This window comes from Bos indicus, chromosome 2, assembly GCF_029378745.1.
Source record: "Bos indicus isolate NIAB-ARS_2022 breed Sahiwal x Tharparkar chromosome 2, NIAB-ARS_B.indTharparkar_mat_pri_1.0, whole genome shotgun sequence".
In the NCBI taxonomy this organism is placed as follows: Eukaryota; Metazoa; Chordata; class Mammalia; order Artiodactyla; family Bovidae; genus Bos; species Bos indicus.
Window position 1 is genome coordinate 52841028 of NC_091761.1, and position 22634 is coordinate 52863661.

General features: G+C 39.4%; 1 protein-coding gene across 5 annotated transcripts in view; it reads left to right on the top strand.

The window, feature by feature from the left end:
* Positions 1-22339, top strand: part of GTDC1 (glycosyltransferase like domain containing 1) — a 494398-nt gene extending 472059 nt beyond the window's left edge. For 2 of the 5 annotated variants that reach the window (XR_011569552.1, XR_011569554.1), the window contains one exon: positions 15570-22339. The gene's annotated coding sequence lies outside the window, so the exon portion shown is untranslated. The remainder of the gene's footprint in view (positions 1-15569) is intronic. The other 3 variants (XR_011569543.1, XR_011569538.1, XR_011569545.1) reach the window with 3 other exon arrangements.
* The last annotated feature ends 295 nt before the right edge of the window (positions 22340-22634 follow it).

Here is a 22634-nt window from a genome sequence, read left to right on the forward strand (position 1 = left end):
ATCAATTCTTCCATGCTCAGCTTTCTTAATAGTCCAGCTTTCACATCCATACATGACCACTGGAAAAACCATAACCTTGACTAGATGGACCTTTGCTGACAAAGTAATGTCTCTGCTTTTTAATGTGCTATCTAGGTTGGTCATAACTTTTCTTCCAAGGAGTAAGCGTCTTTTAATTTCATGGCTACAATCACCATCTGCAGCAATTTTAGAGCCCCCCAAAATAAAGTCAGCCACTGTTTCCACTGTTTCCCCATCTATTTGCCATGAAGTGACAGGGCCAGATGTCATGTTTTTTTTCTGATGTTATTTTTTTCTGATGTTAGTTTTAAGCCAACTTTTTCACTCTCCTCTTTCACTTTCATCAAGAGGCTCTTTATTGTTCTTCACTTTCTGCCATAAGGATGGTATCATCTGCATATCTGAGGTAATTGATATTTCTCCCGGCAATCTTGATTCCAGCTTGTGCTTCTTCCAGCCCAGCGTTTCTCATGATGTACTCTGCATATAAGTTAAATGAGCAGGGTGACAATATACAGCCTTGACATACTCCTTTTCCTATTTGAAACCAGTCTGTTGTTCCATGTCCAGTTCTAACTGTTGCTTCCTGACCTACATACAGGTTTCTCAAGAAGCAGGTCAGGTGGTCTGGAATTCCCGTCTCTTTCAGAATTTTTCACAGTTTATTGTGATCCACACAGTCAAAGGCTTTGGCATAGTCAATAAAGCAGAAATAGATGTTTTTCTGGAACTCTCTTGCTTTTTCCATGATCCAGCGGATGTTGGCAATTTGATCTCTGGTTCCTCTGCCTTTTCTAAAACCAGCTTGAACATCTGGAAGTTCACGGTTCACATACTGCTGAAGCCTAGCTTGGAGAATTTTGAGCATTACTTTACTAGCATGTTAGATGAGTGCAGATTAATGGCTATCAAAATACATCAGAATTTTTATTTAACTTTTAGAGCAATACTGAAATATTGTATTTACTGAGCTTCCCTGGTGGTGCGATGGTAAAAAATCTGCTTACTAATGTAAGAGATGCAGGTTCGATCTCTGGGTCAGGAAGATCCCCTGGAGAAAGAAATGGCAACCCTACTCCTGTATTCTTCCTTGGAACACATTCAATGGACAGAGGAGCCTAGTAGGTTAGAGCCCATGGGGTCCCAAAGAGTTGGACACAACTGAGCATGCATGCATGAAATATTTACATTTTTATAATGAAACAGACTTTCTATAATAAAGCAGAAAGTGTTTTCCTCAGTTCCTCAGCTCTTCAGAACTCTGGGATGCCTCCATAGACATGCCTTTCTCTACTTGCCCTTGAGATTTGCCAGCAGCTTCTGTAGGGAATAGTCTGTGGTACTTTTTATTGGGTCATGGAATGTTCTTCAACACTTTTCTTCTCTCTTATGGGTGAGATACCTCCTTGGCAGTTTATCATTGTTTAATAAGAAAGAAAAGAATGATGCATATACTTAAAAAATCTCATGAAAAGAAAAGGTTCAGCTTTCAGGCTATGAAATGATTGAGAAATCCTTTAAAGAAATACCACTAAGGCAGCTAAATTGCTATGATATATAAAGCATAAAAGGCAATATAATAAGGTACATGGGAATAAAATATGTGTGTTTTAACCTGGAACTTCACATTTGTCTATAGCCTGGTTATATACACCTCTGATACAATAAGTACCTTTAACATATATATGAGTTTACCAGAAATAACTTTTTTTGTCAATTAAATTATCTTTATTGTAATTATGACTTGCTGAAGGGGAATTTTGAGGCCATAAACAAAATATCTCAAGGTTCAGATGTCTGTTTAGACAAGGAGTTTTCTATTGATCCTAGTTTGACTTCACCTAACTTCGTGCAGCAAATATCACAAAGACATAATTAGAAAATTTGGTACAATATTTAGCTCTGGTCCCTGTGTGATGGAATTGTTTGACTGCTGAGTAACTGAAGCTTGTTTGCATCCCAGTGTGTAGTGAAAGGCAAACTTCAAAGAAAATATTATATCTCCCAACTCCAGCTCCTGAGAGTCTTGGAAGTATAATACAGCAAGGCTTAAAACTCCCTGCTGTGGAAAGGGCAATTTGACACTGAAACTAGTGTTAAATCACTATTGAAACACTGATTTGCAAAAGAGTTCTTATTAGATAAATATAGTTAAAGCCTTAAAAGGCAGGAGAAAAATACACCCAAGTCATAGGGAAAAAAATGGGGGAGAAAAGTCTTTCAAGTTGGACAGTATGTGTTGACAAAATTTGGAGATTTTAAAACATGTATCTACACATTTATTTTATAAATTGTACATAAGACTGGCTCCTTTTCCAGTGCAAAATCAAATATTTAGATTTGCAAAAACCTATGGAAGCCAGATTTTAGACAAAAAGGGATTTTTTTGTCAGACTGTCAGTCTCTGAATTTCATCACAATCTGTTCAGCTGTTTTTGTTGCAGGCAGGCGTAAAACGTACTGGGTAAGTGTGTGTTTGTATTTATTATTAAAATGGGGATGCTAAATCCTGCTTTCTAACAGTCTTCACATTCTTTAAGTCTGTGATGGTCACAGGGAAGCAGATTCATGAAATGCAAGTATGAGAGTCATACATGGAATAGGAGGGAGAGAGGGGTGTGGCATGTATCCATAACCAGCACCTCTTTGCAAAATAAGGTTTCAAGCCTTTGAAAAAATGACCCTGGCTTGTTGCCTCAGTCACTTGTTCTGAACCTATATGTACTGATTCTTGTTTGAAAGGATGAGGAAATGATTTCCTGGTGGCAGATCTAAATGTTTTATTTCATTATCATGATTTCTTTTCTCATTCTCTGCATGAATCTGAAAATGATAACTCGGGTTGAAAGTTTTCACATCATTTAATGTACATGTGTAATTGTATACAATGATTGCCTAAGAGAATATGAAAGCTAGAATTTGAACCTCTAGTAGGTGAGACAGTATAGTGAAGAACAAGCAAACAAGAAACAAATAAATACCAAGTCTTATATAAGTGCATGCTTATGGAGCTAATTCTTCTAGCTAGGGTTTTTTGATACAGTTACACCCAGAAGAAATAAAATTTGAGATACTATTTCCCCAGATAAGCAAGGCTATTTATAAAAAGATAGAAAATACACTTGCTGCTGATCACAACTGACTAGAACAGAGTGAGCATTTGAGGTATATTTTCAAGAGATACAATGGAAATTATACCTTTAACTGAGTGTTTTAGTCAGCTAATTCAGCCATCAGAAAATGCCACACACTGAGTTATTTGAATAGCAATTCTTTCTGGAGACTGGAAGGCCAACATCCAGGTACTGGCAGGGCTAGTTTCTCAAGAGACCTTTCTTCCTGGCTTATAAGCAGTGGTATCTTGCTGTGTCTCAACATGACTCTCTTATGTGTGTGAACAGAGAATCTCTAGTGTCTCTTTTGTTGTCAGGACCCCAGCCTTATAGGATTAGGACCTCACGTAACCTTAATCATCTCCAAAAAGGCACTGTCTACAAATACAGTCACACCAGGGGTTAGAGCTCCACCAACAGAATTTGGGAGACATGATTCAATCACTGCAGATGGTGACTGCAACCATGAAATTAAAAGATGCTTGCTCCTTTTAAGAAAAGTTATGACCAACCTAGACAGCATACTAAAAGAGACATTTGCCAACAAAGGTCCATCTAGTGAAAGCTATGGTTTTTCTAATAGTCATGTATCGATGTGAGAGTTGAACTATAAAGAAAGCTGAGTGCCGAAGAATTGATGCTTTTGAACTGTGGTGTTGGAGAAGACTCTTGAGAGACCCTTGGGCATCAAGGAGATCCAACCAGTCCATCCTAAGGGAAATCAGTCCTGAATATTCATTGGAAGGACTGATGTTAAAGATGAAACTCCAATACTTTGGCCACCTGATGTGAAGAAGTGACTCATTGGAAAAGATCCTGATGCTGGGAAAGATAGAAGGCGGAGGAGAAGGGGACAACAGAGGATGTGATGGTTGGATGGCATCACCAACTCAATGGACATGAGTTTGAGTAAGCTTTGGGAGTTGGTGATGGACAGTGGCCTGGCGTGCTGCAGTCCATGGGGCCGCAAAGAATCAGACATGACTGAGCTATTAAACTGAACCGAATTCATTCAACAATACTGAAATAACACACAGACTCCCTGGAACTCCAGTTTCTTTGCTTCTGGCTGACTTTTTTACATCAGCTGAGTGTAAGACTTCATATTGGGCTCAGAACTTTTGACTTGCAGTTTTATGTTTCTGATTAATAATGCATGGGAAAAATAAATACTACTGTTCAGTAAATGTGGTTTGGTAAACAAATTATTTCTGAATACAATGTCTTTGGAGAAAAATCATTAAAGAAATTCCCAATGATTATAAAAGGGTCTTTGGAGAGCACCTCTTACCTACCTAAAGAGGTGAATTCAACCAGGAAGTCTCAAGATCACTTCCAGGTCTTAGATCTATGAGTCTCTGAGTTCATTCATATCCCAAATACAATTTCATCCCTAATTATGTGGTATTGAGAATCCATTGAAATATGGCAAAATAGTCTTCCTTCCAAAATTCTAAAGAGTATTGCAGATAAGTTTACCAAGAAGAGTATAATTCTTGGGTTTGGTTGTGTACCTGTGACAGAGACTAGCTGGTTAGATTCTTGTTAATTCCATTTTCTCTTTCTGTGCACACAGGGATAGTCCATTTCCCAGCTTCCTTTAGGTCGGACCATGTGACTAGGTCCTGGCCAACTAGATATTGATGGAAATGATATACAACACTTCCAGAACTGGACAGAAAAGTGTCCATGTGATCTTTCACAAGTTCTCTTCTCTTTCAGTAGTAGCAATGGAGATCATGTGTGGAAGTCATACAAAAGAGCTTGGATCCCGTAGTCACCACTTGAAAGAGGCCCTCAGAAAGCCTTTTTAACTATTTTGTGAGCAAGGAATAAATTTTATTATGTTAGTCCATTGAGATTTGGGGGTTATTTTTTATGTTTTTGTTGTTGTTTCAGTCGCTATGTCTTGTCCAACTCTTTGCGACCCCATGGTCTGCAGCATGCCAGGCTTCCCTGTCCTTCACTATCTCCCGGAGCTTGCTCAAACTCATGTCCATTGAATCAGTGATGCCATCCAACTATCTCATCTTTTGTTGCCCCCTTCTCCTCCTGCTCTCAATGTTTCCCAACATCAGAGTCTTTTTCAATGAGTCAACTCTTCCCATCAGGTGGCCAAAATATTGGAGCTTTAGCTTCAGCATCAGTCTTTCCAATGAATATTCAGGATTGGTTTCCTTTAGGATTGACTGGTTTGATCTCCTTGCTGTTCAAGGGACTCTCAAGAGTCTTCTCCAGCACCACAGTTTGAAAGATCAATTCTTCAGCACTCAGCACTCAGCCTCTTTATGGTCCAACTCTCATATCTGTACATGACTACTGGAAAAAACCATAGCTTTGACTCTACGGAACTTTGTTGGCAAAGTAATGTCTCTGCTTTATAATATGCTCTCTAGGTTTGTCACAGCTTTTCTTCCAAAGATAAAACATCTTTTAATTTCATTTGTTATAGTAGCTAGCATTAAGCATCCTTACTAATACAATATCAAGGAAAATGTCAAAAATTTTGGACAACAAATTAAATTTTTTCTACTGAAATATATATTGTTGAAGAAATTCCATACAACATTATACAGAATTTCCATTTGCCTAGTAGTCTTAAGAAATCAAGATGAATGTCGCTGTCTTGACATCACTCTTGTCTTCATCACCAGCAATATTCTGGCCAGAATCTCTCTGTATCAACTATTATTATTTTCCATTAGGCACACCCACAAATCACTCCAGGGCTTTAGGCTTCAACCTAACTTGTTCCCATCTTTGATTCAGGAATGAGGTGGATTTTTTGCTTTTTGTTTTGTTTTTCCTGGTGTGTTGTGTGCCATTAGGCACGTGGGATCTTAGTTCCCTGACCAGGGATCTAAACCCACACTCCCTGCAATGGAAGCCTGGAATCTTAACCATTTACTCACTGGATTGCCAGGGAAGTCCCTCGGAGGTGGTTCTTAAAGACGATTTGAATATTGTAATCAGATGTCATCTGCACTTTCTTCTCTCCTCTAAAAATACATCCTGATGAAAATTCTGTATCTTCTTGATTCCATTTTTTCTGGCAAAACCACTGTGCAGCTCAGCAATGCCAAATAGGTTATATTTAATGTGTCTACTCTATTGAGTTTGGAGTGGCGATCAGAGAGACTGAATTGTGAAGGATTCAGAGGTGGAGTCCTAATGGCAATTGCCTTTGCCTATGGCCAGAGGTGGCACCAATGGTAAAGAACCTGCCTGCCAATGCAGGAGATTAAGAAATGGGGGTCCAATCCCTGGGTCAGAAAGATCCCCTGGAGGAGGGCATGGCAACCCACTCCAATATTCATTCCTGGAGAATCCCATGGACAAAAAAGTCTAGTGGGCTACAGTCCATAGGGTTGCACAGTCAGACATGACTGAAGAAACTTGGCACGCACGAACACAGGACCAGAAAGTGGGGAGTGAAGACACATGTGTCCCATAGGGCTGTTGCTGGTTTACACTGGGTTTCTGAGCATTATGTGTCTAGATTTATCTGTCTACTCTAGATACGGTCCAGTTTTGTTAAAAGTATTAAAACCTCCATTTAAGGCCATACTCCTGTTGCAATAACTACTGTTAGTTCCTCAGCAGTGTAGGTTGCCATACTCGAGCTGTTTTCACTTAGATCAGTCTAGTCAAACTTACTTTGTCTGACTAGTCTCCAATTCCCAGGGAAGACGACACTATATATGACCTAGTATCCAGAATCTAGAGTCACAGACATACTAACAGATTCTGTGTCGTCTATCAAAATACCAAAGATGATGGTAAATATTAGGAAGTAAACATTAGCATATATTGTTGGTGGGAGTGTGTGTTGCTATAAATGTTCTATGGCACAATCTAGTAATATGGATTAAAATGTGAAATATATCTACACTTTGACACAATAATTGTACTTTTGGGAATTTATCCTAAAAATACAAGTGGTCATTTACATATAGTGACATCACTTATAGCTATATTTTGAATAACAATAGCCATTATTAAAGAATTGGTTAAATAAGTCATGCTATATCCATGTAATGAAACACTATGCAGACTTTGAATAAGATAAGGTAGACCCACGTCATAAAAAGTTGTCCAAGATAGAATGTAAAGTGAGCAGTGCAGGTTGCAGAATAATTTGCATAATTTTTGATATCTAATATGCAGTATATAGAGCAGTACATATAATATTCTGTCCAGTGTTTCTACAAAGTCTCCTACAACTTGAAAATACACTAGAAGTACACATCCCACATGTTAAAAGGAGTTACATCTGTGGGAGAGAATGGAAGCAAGGGGAAATATGTGATGGAAATAGTGCTACACTATCAGATCAGTCGTGTCCGACTCTTTGTGACCTCATGAATCGCAGCACACCAGGCCTCCCTGTCCATCACCAACTCCCGGAGTTCACCCAGACTCACGTGCATCGAGTCAGTGATGCCATCCAGCCATCTCATCCTCTGTCGTCCCCTTCTCCTCCTGCCCCCAATCTCTCCCAGCATCAGAGTCCTTTCCAATGAGTCCACTCTTCGCATGAGGTGGCCAAAGTACTGGAGTTTCAGCTTTAGCATCATTCCTTCCCAAGAAATCCCAGGGCTGATCTCCTTCAGAATGGACTGGTTGGATCTCCTTGCAGTCCAAGGGACTCTCAAGAGTCTTCTCCAACACCACAGTTCAAAAGCATCAATTCTTTGGCACTCAGCCTTCTTCACAGTCCAACTCTCACATCCATACATGACCACAGGAAAAACCATAGCCTTGACTAGACAGACCTTTGTTGGCAAAATAATGTCTCTGTTTTTGAATATGCTATCTAGGTTGGTCATAACTTTCCTTCCAAGGAGTAAGCGTCTTTTAATTTCGTGGCTGCAGTCACCATCTGCAGTGATTTTGGAGCCCCAAAAAATAAAGTCTGACACTGTTTCCACTGTTTCCCCATCTATTTCCCATGAAGTGATGGGACCGGATGCCATGATCTTCATTTTCTGAATGTTGAGCTTTAAGCCAACTTTTTCACTCTCCTCTTTCACTTTCATCAAGAGGCTTTTGAGTTCCTCTTCACTTTCTGCCATAAGGGTGGTGTCATCTGCATATCTGAGGTTATTGATATTTCTCCCAGCAATCTTGATTCCAGCTTGTGTTTCTTCCAGTCCAGTGTTTCTCATGATGTACTCTGCATATAAGTTAAACAGGGTGACAATATACAGCCTTGGCGTACTCCTTTTCCTATTTGGAACCAGTCTGTTGTTCCATGTCCAGTTCTAACTGTTGCTTCCTGACCCGCATACAGGTTTCTCAAGAGGCAGGTCAGGTGGTCTGGTATTCCCATCTCTTGAAGAATTTTCCACAGTTTATTGTGATCCACACAGTCAAAGGTTTTGGCATAGTCAGTAAAGCAGAAATAGATGTTTTTCTGGAACTCTCTTGCTTTTTCCATGATCCAGTGGATGTTGGCAATTTGATCTCTGGTTCCTCTGCCTTTTCTAAAACGAGCTTGAACATCAGGAAGTTCACGGTTCACATATTGCTGAAGCCTAGCTTGGAGAATTTTGAGCATTACTTTACTAGCATGTGAGATGAGTGCAATTGTGCGGTAGTTTGAGCATTCTTTGGCATTGCCTTTCTTTGGGTTATGTATTGTATTTTCAATTTTTTAAATTATTGTGTAGTTTTATCTGTACCTCATTTCTTCATCTGTAAAAAGTGAAGTAATTCTAGGACAAACCCTATGAAAAAGTTGAAAGAGGTGTGAGCGATGTCAACACTTTAGATGGCTCAGCTTTAGAACATACGATATTGGCTGTTGGGAGAAATAAATGAGCTAATTCATATAAAACATTTAGGATGATGCTTCAAATATTGTAAGAGTGGAATCAGTGTTGACTCTTATTGTTCTTGTTATTATCGATGCTTTACATTTCCAATATTCTTTCACATTCATGTTCTAATTCAATCCTTGGACCGCCTCTTGGGATAGGAAGGGCATGCAACATCACCCACAGATTCAAAAGCTTTCTCCAGCATTTTACTTGGTTCACACATCATGCCATTTGCTTCTCAAAACAATCCCAGGTGGAATGTAGCACATGTAGTTAAGTTTGCTTTGCTTACTTAAATTAACTGATGAAATTAAAAAAAAAAATTGTACATGTTTGACATTTTCACCCAAGACATAGGGATAAAATTGTTATGTGTTATCCTCACATGAATATTTTCATTGATGAGATGCACAAAAGCAAGATTTGGAGCTCTTGAGTTATAGGATGCAACTCAATGCTCATGTCCTTCTTGAGAAATCCTGTGATTCTTGGGAATAGATTTTGTTGTTTTTCCCTCCAGGCTTCATAGCTCTTTGCTCAAGTCTATTGCATAAAGACGTATTTTGTAAATGATACACATAATATCAGTATATTCTTTATACTTATCTCTGATTTTTCCAAACCCGGCAGACTCTCAGGCAAATAGTGGCTGCCTAGTAAATGGTTAAAAAATGAACATGGAACTAAGTGAAAGAATGAATTAGTGATGATTCTGTTTTATTCATTAGAAAAGTAAAGCCCCGTATAGAGGAGTGGATTGCCCAATTTCAAAAAAAACTACTAGCTGGAGAAGCCAGGACTCAAGCCCAGGTTGCACACAGCCATGTCCAGAATGCCATCACATGAGGTGTAAAGCTTCAGACCCAAATGAAGCAGTAGGTATGCTCTGCCTTGAATGTGCCTACCAGACGAAAAGCCACCCCAGATGGCATATCCAATTTAATCAACATCACCTGTGAGCCAAACTGAACAGTAAATGTTAAGACAGGATCACTAATAATGGGGACCTGGAATCTAGCCAGAATTAAAACAATGATCTGCTTAACAATCCCTCTGGGCTGGATGCATGTGGAGAACGGATAAATGCTGGATATCGAAACAGCTGTTCTATGGCAAACTGAAATGGGGCAATCATAGATAGCAAAGGGAGAAGGAACACTTGAAAGTTGTCTTAAATAAAGTAGCGTTTTAAATAGTGTGTGACCTGGCTGTGGCCTTTTAAGAAGCAACCACCCCACACAAAGTACCCTGGCATGCATCTGCGGAGAGTGAGGTAGCTTTTGGTTAGCAAAGCCTATGAAATTATAAAAGGCAATGACAGTGACGGGCATCAGTCCCCAGTGTCCAGACACAGGATTGGTCCAGACACCGCCTTGAAGATGGGTGCCCTAAATGAAAATTCCACACGTCATCACCTCCTGAACTTTGCCTAGTGAACACGACCATTGTCTATAAACTTCCTGTAGGCATTGTATAAACTACCCTGTTTTTCATATTCCTCTATTGTCTAATTCTTTTAAGATGATAATCACATTGTGTCTTCACAGCACAATCACTAATTGCCTTCAATCAGAAACCGAAGTTGATATTCAAAATATTTACCAAGGAGACACAGGCATAGAGCAACCAGAATGCCAGCTTGATGCTGTCCTGACTTGCATCAGCGATTGTTCTTATTCATCAGGGCCTATGACTCTCCATTATGAAGTGTCGTAGGACGGCGTGCACACACAGTGTTCTCAGGAAGGACTTCTTGATTGATTGACTCTCCAAGTTCATTTTTATACTTGTCTGTCATTTGGAGAAATCCCATATCTGTGTGTAATTTATCATCCATGCAACTGTATTAAAATAAACATGCCAATTACAGACTAGGACTAAAAAATAAGAAGGCAACCATGTAAGAAATCGGTTGTTCAAAAGCATCATGTATTCAGGAGTCATTGAACAAATACATACTCTGTATTACTCTGCTGATATTTGGGAACATAAAGCTATATCAACAACTGCGCTTACTTTCTGGAAGCAATAGATTAGCAGAAATACAGATTTTACCACTGCTACCGTCAACTATAATATGACCAAGTGTTTTAAGAATCAGTTCAGTATAATCATTATAACAGCTGCAAGATCACTATACGGTTGGTAAGTGTAGTTGAATTTCGTGTGTATAAACATTGGATCATCTCATTCAAAGTTGCCACTATGGGAATTCCATTCACAGCTTCCATGGGAGGAGGCTAGCAGCTTTGTTGGATTAGCAACAGTACTAGAGAGAGAAGCCATTGTCTTGTAAAAGAAGCTCCATGTTTCTAAGAGAATGAATTTTCATATTTTATAAAAGCAGTCTGCAAAATATACTGTAGTTGTGAATTTTCCCACATTCCCTTCTCTAATTGTTTTGCTAAGAATTTAGGTAAACTGGTTCAGAAAATCCAAGAGATTTTTAACTTGTCACCAAAATGCCTTCTGATTTTTACCCTTTGATATAAAAAAGTTATTGAGAGTAACTTTAACTAAATCTCTATACCCATATAATAACATTTGATGAAAGGGAGTTTATATAGTAGGAAAACTTCAGGGAAACAAAAGAAATTTTCAGCCATTTTCCTTTGTCCTTATGTAATTGGATCACTTGATCCCAATCGGTAAACTATTCATCAACCAGTTCATTTAGATTCTAACAAAAATTTGAGCATTCCTTAACCATTTTGATTTGGACAGACATTTGTTGGGTATCTGCTGAACTCTGCTACTTCAGTGAGACAGATAAAGGACTATAGAGAAACTATCTCAAGGAGTTTATAGTTAAATCCAGAGAGGTAGACATGGAGGTAAACGAGAGCAACACAAAATATCAACCTTTGTGAGAACACATTATCAGGAATTAGTGAGTGTCACAAAGAAATGGGTGTTCTTTCTTCCACATACAGTGGTCTACCAGGATAACCGGCTTCTCTTGGCTCAGCAGTAAAAGAATCCCCTGCCAATGCAGGAGATTCAGATTCTATCCCTGGGTCAGAAAGATCCCCTGGAGAAGGAAAAGGCAACCCACTCCACTATTATAAATCTCATGGACAGAGGAGCCTAGTGGGCTACAGTCCATGGAGTCCCAAAGAGTCGGATATGACTAAGCCACTGAGCACGCACGCATTTACCAGGGTAGCCAGGTTCCAGAGAGCTCTCTCTGTGAGACAGCTATCTCTGGGCCATAGCCTACCGACACTCTTTGTATGTAAACATTTAATTAGTACACTCTTCTATGCTTGTAGCTTTCTGATGGTTATTGTGGTATTCATGTTGATGGTTTAAATATGTTCCTGAAGAACTATACCTACTGGATTTCAGACAGTAAGGTCCCAGTGGATAAGAAAACCACCTAAAGTGGCATGATATGTTATCTTAGCTGTAGCTTCGGGATTACTTCTGATGCATCTTTAGTTCTGTGAAGAGACACTTCATGATGGGAAGAAAACCAGAGTGACAACATGAGAGTGATCACAAATGCTTTCTACAGTCAACACATTCCAGATTATTTGTTTTGAGCCTGGTCTCTGAGATACCTTCCAGGTGACCAAAATAATTCTATTGTCTCTCTAACATTGTTTGGTATTGCTACCAATTGAATTTCAACTGTAAAGCAGCTTTATAAGAGCACTGCCATGTCATATTACAGGGAACAGATGTCAAAATAAAGGTTCACTAACTTGAAGCAACTTATATACATAGAACTCAGGTGTGTCTGTGACCACATGAAGAGAAGGAGAAATTGTATTTTGTGCCATTGAATTATACCAAGGACAGGCTCTTTCCTTGAGATGCCAACAGAGGAATTTTGTTAGCAGTATTCTGTGAACAAAACACTTAAGAGAATGTATGTATACAATAGTTTAAAAAAAAGGGTTACTGACACAGATGCCAATTTGGTGGGGCATATGGAACATTTACACTTGCCTTTTTCTTTCTTTCTTGCTACAGCTGGTGCTGATTTAGTATGTGAAATTTTACTAGCAGGAGTGCTAATCAAGACCGAGATTCTGTAAGGATTTAGTCATTTATGTAGGGAAAACTACGGGTATCATTAAAAAGTAGAAGATCATCTTAGGAAAAGCATTATCGTTATCAACCTCATTTTTAAACTAAACAGACACAACGGTACTGTAAGTATCACTTTAGCAGCCGAAAAAGTCAGAATGTTTTCCAGATAATGTTCTACGAGGATTGCACCCACCGTTTAAAGTTGTGGTGGAGGCGTGTTGAAGTTGGTGCTGCTGGAGCCAAGCAGGAGGGTGAACCATCTCACAGGTCGTTGTATAAGTTTTCTGCGTAGTGGTTCAGCAGAACTGCTCTGTGGAAAGATTCCATTTTTAAAGAATAAAAGAGCATTGTAATGATACGGAAGATGGATGCATTTTTTTTTTCCAGAATGATTTGGGGGTGGGGAATTGGGGTGATGGGAAGAAATGTGAGTCTTGATTCTTCCCCCTTATATTTTTGAATACAAAGTTTTGCAATCTGAGGCCAAATTTCACTAATCAGGAAGGTGTTGAGAGAAAAATGAAATAAAATTTAAAAAATCTTTCCCAAGTGGCGACAAACGCACCCTCAGTACATTAAATATGTTGTCCAGGTGGTGTGGTGGAGTTGGAGACCTGCGCGGCAGCTACGAGACATCTGCTGCCTGGGGTGACTCGCAATGTGGCAAAGTGGAGTTTGTAGCTCCCTGTGGAAGGGTGCCAGCTGCCCAGGCCTTCGCTTCTCCAGATGAACCAAGAGTCTTGTTGGTGCTTCAGATGAATCCGGTGCATCATTCCTACCCTCCTCACCTCGAGAATTTAAAGGACAAGGAGGTTTTGCTGTGAAAAAAAGCCAGGTGGATGTTGTCGGGTGAGGTGCAGATCAGGTCTCTCCTAGTCCCACCGGCTTTGTCCACCAGTGTGGCAACAAGCACAAGCCTGCAGTTAAGCCATTTCATTCTGTCTCCACGTGTAATTTCTATGACTTGCTGTAGTTACTTAACTCTGTTCATGCTTCATACTTTAAATACTGTCAGAAGAGATATGTGAATAGTAAAGTTTGCTCAAATGTAAGCAACAGAATATTTTATTTTAAAATAATGAATGGCCATGCATGTTTTAGATGGTGGGTTTCATTATTTTAGAATATTTTGACATAAGTATGGCACCTTTAAAAGCAGACTACATATGATAACTTGTAAATAACCATTAATAACTAATTAAAATTCACTTACTGAGCATTACCACACACCAACCACTATTAACCACTTTTGTTAAAAGCAAAAGAGACAAAGCCTATGTAATACAATCTATAGCCCTAGCTCAAAATCTAGAATCTTTAAAAATTAATTAGTAAATCTCTTAATTATTTTATTTATCCAGTCCTTAATGATATTTTTACCATAAGCATGACCATCTGGGCTATCTGATTAAAACTGGGAAAGTTGAAGACCTACCCTCAAAGGCACAAAGAGGAAAGATTGAGTAGATTTGGACTGAAGTATCAAATTTTAAAACAAGTGATAGTAATTCTTTCCCTTTCCATCAGAAATATTTTACATCTACAATAATGCCTAAGAAATGTAGTTTCATGAAAGAAAAGGAAAGGGCATCTAGTTGACAGGATATTTGATTGCTTAAATGCACAAGAGAGTAACAAAATTTAAAAACGCAAATATTAGTTTAAAAAAAGTATATGATTAGTCATTTGCATATACATACACACATGCCATTTAAAGTATAGTGATTTTTAAGCAGTAATAAGTTCCTTTTAAAATTCTGTTTAGGCTATGTGGAAGGAAAGAACTTTTATTTCTGAAATTGCACCTGATGTATATTTTTTGAGAATTTGTTCAGTAAGGCGATCATTTAAGTGGAAAATATTTGTTAGAGGTCATAGGAGGAAAAACCCTTTATCTCCCCTTTCCATCTACTTAAATCTGCCCTTATTCATTTATCACTGCTGTCATACTTATGAATAATAAGGAAAAATAAAATGCCTTATTCAAAAAATAAACAGGTATTCAGAGTCTTTAAAATACATCAGGTTAATCTGCTGAAGCATAAATTAGGATGGTCTACAGACTGCTAACAGTGACAGCAAGCATATGGCAAATTTGAACTGTCTGCGGGTCAACTTTTACTTTTGCTTTCCAAATGTCTGTCAGTCATTGTTAGGATCTAAATACATGTGTGAATGGGTGGAATTCAGCAAGATGAAATTGTTCAGCAAATTCTTGGAGCAAGTGAATTGTTTTTCACTTTGTCTCTCATCTATAACCTTCCTTGTCTCTCATATACAATATGCTTTGAGAGCAGTCTTTTGAAATTTTACCCCCACTCCCCAAAACAGCCCTTTAAAGAGTTGTGTTGCCTTTTCTTTGTTCAGTTATGAAATAGGTATATAATCATATGCGCTCTCTCTCTCTCTGTGTTTGCGTGGGAACGTTTGTGTGTATACATGTGTTGCTTTCTCTAAGAACCAGTCAGGTGCTCAGATCATAGTTTTGCGGCTATTACAACTGTTCCTAATGCTGTGATTGTACCTTTCACTATTGTAAGAGTAAGTCATCTTTTATTTTCTCTTCTTCCATTAGAATATACTTGCTCTCGAAAGCCATCGATGTTTGCAGCACTGGAGACCAACAGCACTGCAATGATGATGTATTGTTCTGCCAGAAAGAGTGGGAAGAGGGGACAGCAAGGATGCCTGGGACAGAGAGGAGGCAGCTTACAGTCAAAGACGTGAGAGAAGAAAACCAAGGAACCAGAGGTTTGAAATATGAAAGTCTTGAAATCAGCAAACGACCAAGCATCCAAAAAGATGATGGCCCTGAACTCAACAACTTTCCCTGAATGTACATGGAAAGATATGAAGCAGCCTGAGTTTTGAAACACTTTCTTCGGAACAACTCTAGTTTCAGCTCTGAAAAGGTGATGGAGGCAAATGTTGGAAGAGAGAAGAGCTTCTCCTTTCTTCAGGACCAGAAGAATTCCGACCACATTAAAAAATCATTGTCAAAACCAAAGCCTGGAGAAGTTGTTTCACCTCGATTGAAAGCCATACGAAAAAGTGGCCTTGACTCAGTTAAGTCCTCCTCCTCTTCACTCCAAGGGATCTATTGCTTCAGCCTTTTGAAAAAGAGCGGTATCTTCTCTAATGATTTTCTCATTAACAATTCATCCATTTGTATTAAGCTTTCTGCACTTCCAAAGTGCTTTTGCATATGTATCTCATAAACTGAGGCATTTAGATTACATTTTAAAAAATCTTCATATTACAGACTGAAAGGGAAAAATCTTTAGAACATTATTAAAATCTCAAAGACATGAAAATAGCTAGAAGAAATTCAATTAAATTTCCAAGATATCATGTTCTCCATTTCCCATAGAGTGAACTTTCATTCCATTTCCTTTGTGGGTTTAGAATGCGCCTTTGTGACAGCCATGCTTGGCACATGGTTGTCACTCAATAAATGTATGTTAAGTTAGCCTAATATTCCTGATATGATGAAGTCAGAGAGAAATAGATTTTAATTCTAAATCTGTCACTTAATTGCTCTTTCTTAACCTTTTTTTATACTTAAATTGGAAATAACGATTCTTGCACTATGTCAGCAGTGTGCTGGTAAATGTTTAACAACTTCATCATCTTCTCCCTTCTCCCCACCGCCCTCCCCCCCATAAAAAAGGGCCTGGTGCGTAGCTTTTGCTGGTTTCCATAGTGTAAGTACTCCCACCACGGACAATTTCAAGCCTCCAACATGACATCACTGAATACCCAATTGAGAAGAGATGTGAATAATTAACTCCTATGGGCTAATAGAAGCCGGTTCCCGCACATCACTGCGTGGCTTTAGGTATGTGGTTTGATTTCATGGAATTACTCTTCTGTTTTACTGCAGTTTGTAACACTAAAGGTATCTTAAGACTTAGTACTTAAGTGGATGGTGCTGGTGCCATGCTGTTGGATCCCTTGCATGCTGTGAGACGTCCACTTCCTGACTGCTGTGGGGATAGGCTGATAGCCATTCATAGATGTGCCTTCCCTGCAGAATTACTCTTTAACAGGAGGTACCTCACCAGGAAGGGCTTCCTAGGTGGCTCAGTGAGTAGAGTCTGCTTGAAATGCAAGAGATGCAGGAGACATGGGTTCAAGCCCTGAGTTAGGAAGCTCTCCTGGAGGAGGGCATGGTAACCTACTCCAGTATTCTTGCCTGGAGAATTCCTGGACAGAGGAGCCTGGTAGGCTACAGTCCATAGGGTCACAGAGTCAGACACGACTGAAGCGACTGGGCGCACATGCGTGCACCTCACCAGGAAGTCTACATGCCCCTTTCCAGCACTGCCCCTCCTGTATAGACAATGACTGTCTGACCCAGCGGTAGAGAAGTGTTATCCTTTTGCCATAAACTGACCAACTCTGTGGTACAATGTGTACTCCAGAACTTCTTATGGAAACAAATGAATGCCAAGACCACATCCTTCCTTAGTTCCTCCCCCTGCCCTCTCCTGTAGCCTTTAGTCCCATTCTTTCAAGAGCATTCAATAAATAACCCAAACAAGAAGTCCTCTCTTAGATTCTGCTTCTAGGGAACCTAGGGCTTGCCCGATGGTTCAATGGGTAAAGAATTAACCTGTAATACAGGATATATAGGAGATGCAGGTTTGATCCCTGGGTCTGGAGGGTCCCCTGGAGGAGGAAATGGCAACCCACTCCAGTATTCTTGCCTGGAGAATCCCATGGACAGAGGAGCCTGGCGGGCCACAGTCCTGGCAGGCTACAGCCAGAAAGAACTGAGCAAGCAATAGGGAATTTAACCTAGGGCAGCTGAAAGCAGATGTGGTCTTAGAAAGCAACTTTTAAGGATGGGATTCTGAAGTTGAATTCCAGGCAATGTGCACCAAGCCCCACCCCCCAGCTGCTGGGAGGGAGGCTATTGATCACCCTAGCTACACTGTGGCAGTGACATTGTGAATACTTTCATCTGTAATAAGCTGGGATACAGTACGGGTAGAAGGGATGTAATAATTGGCACAAAGTCTCAGGTATTCGAGAGAAAGGGGAAAATAGTAATTGTAAAGACGGTGGAACTAGATGGCTATTGCTAAGGGCTATTGATCCAATGAAGAGAGAAAGTGACAGGCTCAGATCTATTAGTCAATAGTTTAAAGCACAGTGGTAGTCAGAAGGCCCTCTTGTAAATGTTTGAGGCTCTCATCTTCTGAGGTAGAAGGTCACACACAGCTGATGATCAGATATTGTTTGGTTCCTTTATATTTAATTGTAAAAGTGGCTGAATTGAGGAGAAGTCTGAATTCTCAGAATAGACACGTGTCCTGTGTCAAAGGTAGGTTCTAATAAGAAGCAAATGGGATCCGGGGAGGGATTTTGGGGTAAATGTGCATGAGAACCCTGAATCTATTTCCCTAAAACCCCCAGTTCTGTAGAGGTGGCTTAATTCTTGATGGAAGTTAGATTCTTTTCTTGCTTGAAGAACATGAAGAACCCTTAAATGAGAGAGGTCTCTTACAAGACAATGTTTCTCCTTGACAGGTCTTCCCTCAAGTCCTCTCTTGGCCTATAACTTTGGTCAGATCAAGGCACTGGCTGACTGGAAAAAAGATAGCAATTTGCAGGACTTGATTATCATGTTCCAGAAAGAAGCAGGAGAGTTTGTCTGAGAACGGACCATCATAGTATTATCAGATAGAGGTGGAGATAATGCTGGTCAAGGGAGAATATAGGCCATTCTCTAATGACACAGGATTTAACACTCTCACAGGGGCTTGGAGGACAGTTCTAATATGCTGCTGAGGTTGTTTTTGGAGGTGAGTGATAGCACTTTTCTACAATAAATGAATGGGCTTCCCTGATGGCTCAGATGGTAAAGAATTTGCCTACAGTGCGAGAGACCTGGGTTCAGTCCCTGGGTCAGGAATATTCCCTGGAGAAGGGAATGGCAACCCACTCCAGGATTCTTGTCTGGAGAATTCCATGGACAGAGGAGCCTGGCTGGCTATAGTCCTAAGGGTCACAAAGAGTTGGACATGACTGAAGGACTAACACATACACACACACACACACACTAAACGAAGCAGAAGTCCTGGAACTGCCATACAGTCCTGTGGAGGACACTGCAGAGGAGAGGATTGCAAGGCTCAGAGAAGGAAGCTGCTGCTGTGAGTTAACCACGTGAGGCTTCAAAACCTATCGACGGGCCAAATTCTTCACAAGGGTCTGGAGGACATTGAGTTTACCAAGGAAATAAGGAAGGTATTGCTGGTGATGATAGGCACACTCAGTGGTAGAGTGTCCACAGGCTGGGGCTCATGGTGGGAGATGCTACAAGGGAAGTGAGCTCCCTAGTCGCAGAGCGGTTAACAGGATCCTTGAAGAGCCGACATTTCCCGTTATGACTGAGTATTGTCAGACCCTGATACAGGAATATTCCTTGAGGACACCAGTGAGCTGCTTGCTAGATATTGACTACATCAGACTCTTCCTACAGTATTTCCTCTTGACTGGATCCCATCCTACTCCAGGTATGGGTTTGCCTTTTCTGCTTGGAGGTCCTTAGCCAGTACCACCCACTGAGGGTTCACTGAGTGGTTTACAGTCACTGACAGGCAATCCTGCATAACATTACCATGGACCAAGAGACCACTTTGCAGCAAATAAGATGCAGCAGCTGGTATTAGATCATGGAATGTATTGAATGGCTTCTTGAAGGTACAGTCTAGCTGAGGGGCTGGCTTAGAGATGGTAGGCTAAAGCAATGGAGTGCTACCCTTCAGAACATGCTGTGCAACTGAAATTAAGACCATTATATGGTACTGTGGCCTCAATAGATAAAACAGATGGGTCTGGGAATTTAGGGGTGGAAGTAGGATCGATCTTCCTCTTCATCGTTCCTAGTAACCCACGTGGTCAGCCTGTGCTTGCTGTCTCTGCAAGACTGGGCTCTGTAGGTCCTGAGGTCCTAGTTCACAAATAAGCATGCTTCCATCAAGGATCAGAGTAAAATGCAATAAACACAAGTCACTGTCATAGCACTCTGGCTTCTCCTTATAACTGGCCATGATTATCTCAGAAAAGTGGGGCTGTGCTACACAATGGGAAATATGTGTGCCTCTCCCGCCCACTGTAATTGGTACCTGTGAAGAGCAAATACAATAACTATGACTTGAGAATGACATAGAAACAAGAGGCCAGAGATGAGGGCCTGGGTCAAACTACCTGTCAAGCCACCTGGACCAACCAGAGTGCAGACCGAAGGGGAGGAAAGTCTAAAGTGAGTGAAAAGCGGGGAGAGAGTGAATATCAGTTATTGCTTCAGAGTTAACTGCTGCAGTGGGGGCTCTGATTTGTTCCACTAACCTTCCTTTTTAAACTTTTCCTGGAAATTCTGACCAACCAGAATCCTGAAGAAGCTGTGTCTAGATGGAAATATAGTTATCCATGGCAATTATGTGGCCTAATTATAAAGGATTTTATAGTCTCCTCTGTATTGTGGTCTCTGGTTTTTGATAGACCTCTAACAAATTATTTAGTCCAAACTTAGTGTGTGAGTGCATGCACGAGTGTTTGTGTATGTATGTCTGTATGTTTTGAACATGAAAATATTTGCAACCTTGATGATCACTCAAGGTCATGAATTGTGCCAGAGGTCTATCCTACAGATTCATGCTGTCCAAGCTCAGCTGGGCTCTCATTGCTGTTCAGTCCTCTTTCTGTCTCTAATTTTTCCCTATTGTACTTCTCACAGCTGCTATTCCACACCCTCTCCCTTCACCCAAATTCAGAAAAATATTTCTGTACTTCGCATACCAGGAGTTGATTTCAGAACTTACTCTACAGTGATTGAGCTATATCTGTTCCAAACTACCTAATCCTCACTTGGCTTTGGGATGTTCTTCGGTGGGTCTATTTTTCTATTGGTTACTCCTATTCCTTTTCTCATCCTTCAAATAGAGCTTTCCTACAGTTCTCCTTGGTCATTGTCACCATCCTAAGTCAGGGACAAAACACATCAATATCCTCTTATCTTCAAGAGGGAGGGGATATATATATATATATATATGTGTGTGTGTATATATATACACAATATATATATGTATATATATATGGCTGATGCATGTTAATGTAATAAGAAACAAATACAGTATTGTAAAGCTGTTATCCTTCAATTAAAAATGTAAACAAATTCTCTTATCTCTTCTATCAATGATACATTCATAACATTTCTCTTCTAAATCTGCCCTTCACTGGCATTGCCCAGGTTCGAACCTCATATTCTCCATGGGGATAATAGACACCATCAATGTCTCTCTTCTGTATGTCCACCAGAATAATTTTCCTAAAATTTAGACTCGATTCCTTTTTCCTACTCAGACTTACTTTTTACTTCTATAAAGTATTGTGTTGTCTATTGTGAATATAATACTTTATATAGTGAAATACAGCATACTAAAAGAATGGATATAGTATACCGAAGTTGCATTTTTTAAAAACAAAATGATCACTGCTCTTAATTCAGCTTAAGAAATAAGATATTACCTTTGTATTTGAAAGCCTATGTTTTGTGAGTTTCTGCCCAGTTGAAAGCCCCCTTCCTCTGCCCTGAAGGTAACTACTTTCCTGAATTATGTGAACTAACCCCAGCCCTTGTTTTCCTTCAAGTTTGTCATGTATGTGCATGTATTAATCTAAGTAGAAATCATATGTGCATATACTTATAAAAATCTGAATCTCTGCTATTTTATTTAGCCTTCTTTTGTACTTTATATAAAAGGAATCATAATGTATTACTCTGTGACTCAATATTAAGTATTAGAGATATATTTATGTTGATTTATCTGGGATTCATGTTTCACTGTTGTATACTACTGCATTCTAACAAATATTGAATCACAATGTTATACACTTGAAACATACAAATTTATTTACCAATTGTATCTCAATAAAAAAGAATGAATTTCAATTTTTTTTTCTACTGCTGTCGGACATTTGGATTGATTTGTTATTACAAAATATGCATCACTATACTTGTTCTTATATACGTTTGCTCCTGTTCATGTATTCAAGAGCTTCTCTAGAATATACACCTAGAAATGCTGGGCATGCACAGATGCACCTATGCCAAGCAACTCCAAGTTGTTTTCCAAAGTAGTTTCACCAATGTATTCAACTTTATTCTACATCAGCTGTGTATAACCTTTATTCCACGTACTGCTGATATCTGGCATTTTCAGACTTCTGAATTTTTACCATTCTGTTTGGACATTATAACCTTATATATAACATTATAGTTCATGCTAGTTTTAATACACATTGCTTGATTGTCATTTCCATTAAGAAATATTTTCCTATGTTTACTGTCTATTCATCTCTGGAAAACTTTTTGTTATAGGTTCTTCTCATTTTAAAGGGACTATTTGACTTTTTCATTTGAATTCATAAGATTTTAAAATTTATTCTAGACAGTAGCAATGCTTTTTTACTCTTTCCCTTTTTGGTTTATGTTTTCTGCTTGATTTAAAAATTATTTATTACCCTGCATTGGCAAATGTATTTTCCTCTAATTTTTAAAATTTTTTACTCTTGCTTTTCCAGTTCAAGTACTTGATCTATCTGGGATTAATTGTTTATATAGTTGAAG